Source organism: Berghia stephanieae, chromosome 1, assembly GCF_034508935.2.
Source record: "Berghia stephanieae isolate SIO BIC M18660-M18661 chromosome 1, UCSD_Bste_1.3, whole genome shotgun sequence".
Taxonomy (NCBI): Eukaryota; Metazoa; Mollusca; class Gastropoda; order Nudibranchia; family Aeolidiidae; genus Berghia; species Berghia stephanieae.
In genome coordinates this window covers 113,913,566-113,913,977 of record NC_088360.1, presented here as the reverse complement: position 1 = coordinate 113,913,977, position 412 = coordinate 113,913,566, and positions in this window count along the sequence as shown.

The following is a 412-nucleotide window of genomic DNA, read 5'->3' as shown; positions in this document are numbered from 1 at the left end:
CCCATTGATAAAGATCTTACCAACATTATATTTGATTTTGACGAATAATGTAACATGAAATTGGATATTATTGTCTTTTGTATAACAAGTATTTGAAACTCTCTAATGTACAAGTAGGACATGCCAAACGAATGTAGATAGAGTAAATTATAGTACGAATATTGAATATGACACTTATTTATGTACTAGAGAGCTGCGCCGGTGTTACCAATACTTAGCTTCTATACCAGGACAAATCATTCGTTTGGACAGAAAAATAAATAAAAAACTTACCGCTAACCGTCAAAAGCAGTTTAGATTTGAAGATGCATTTGTTTTCTATCAAAAAACATTCGGTACTAGACAATCCTTGATGAATTTCAAAAGTTGTGTTTGAAATCATATCCTAAATATTTTCATGGTTCATTCCTCG